Raw genomic sequence first — 978 nt, forward strand, 5'->3', positions numbered from 1 at the left:
TGGCTGCCTGGGGCCTAGACTGAAAAGGGACCTGAAAATGGAAACTTTCCCCCCATTGTCCGATTTATTATTATTATCATCATTATCTCTTAGTATTGGCTCCCCCTTTGCTAAAGTCTGCCTGGAACTGCCAGGAGTCTAGGTATGGTGCTGGTAGGTTGTAGACCAACGCGGCTAAGGCAGGGTGGGCAAAATTCGGCCTGCCAGGTCATTCCATCCAGCCTGCGGGACCTCTTAAGTGTGTGTGTGTGTGTGGGAAGTTAATATTGATCTTCCCCTGGCTGCCTGTCATGCAGCCCTTTTACTGCTTGTCAAAACTCAGTAAGTGGCCCTCTGCGTGAAATAATTGCCCACCCCTGGCCTAAAGACATAGGGCAGATAAGGCTCTTGGGGTAGATCCCATATCTTTTATCGTTTAAGTTGGCCTAATAGTAGATACTCCACTTAGGGACATAGCCTGGGCACAAACTGGTGGGGAACTGGGCCTCAAACTCCAGGACTTAATCCTGCGGTATTGATCCCTGTATAGGCAGGGGCCAAAGAGGCACAGCCGGCAGAGTTTCAGCCCGTCTCCGGAGGGGGCAGGGCGGGCTGTGGGCGGGGAAGGTTTGAGGCAGCTCGGAGCTGCCCCGCCTCTTCCCGCTGAAAGCAGCTGGGCCGGGTGGAGCGGAGCGGAGCCAAAGCCACATCGGCTGCGTGTCCGCCAGCGGGGAAGGAGCGAGCCGGTCTGGAGCAGCAGCAGCAGGTAGGAGCGGGCCGCCGGGAGCGCTGTACGTGACCCCGGCTCCCAGCCAGTCCTGGATCCTGGAGCGGGGGCTCCCCTCTACCCCGCCACCTCCCTGGCTGCGCTGCGGGGCTGGGATCTCGAGTGGGGGATCGCTGATCCCTGCTGGGGGAGTGGGGAAGGTCTCTGGGGAAAGTGTCCAGCCCTCCAGGGGGAAGAAGGTTTCTTGGGTGTTTTTGTTTGGTTTTTTTTTT

General features: G+C 57.6%; 1 protein-coding gene across 2 annotated transcripts in view; it reads left to right on the forward strand.

The window, feature by feature from the left end:
- Positions 1-641: 641 nt before the first annotated feature.
- The window catches only part of CD82 (CD82 molecule), a 56726-nt gene continuing 56389 nt past the window's right edge, over positions 642-978 (forward strand). The window contains exon 1 of one of the 2 annotated variants that reach the window (XM_019551986.1): positions 642-745. The gene's annotated coding sequence lies outside the window, so the exon portion shown is untranslated. Of the gene's footprint in view, positions 746-922; positions 946-978 lie in introns of those variants that run through there. The other variant, XM_019551987.1, reaches the window with a different exon arrangement.

The sequence above is a fragment of the Crocodylus porosus genome, unplaced genomic scaffold (genome assembly GCF_001723895.1).
Source record: "Crocodylus porosus isolate Cpor-Errol unplaced genomic scaffold, CroPor_comp1, whole genome shotgun sequence".
NCBI classification, from domain to species: domain Eukaryota; kingdom Metazoa; phylum Chordata; order Crocodylia; family Crocodylidae; genus Crocodylus; species Crocodylus porosus.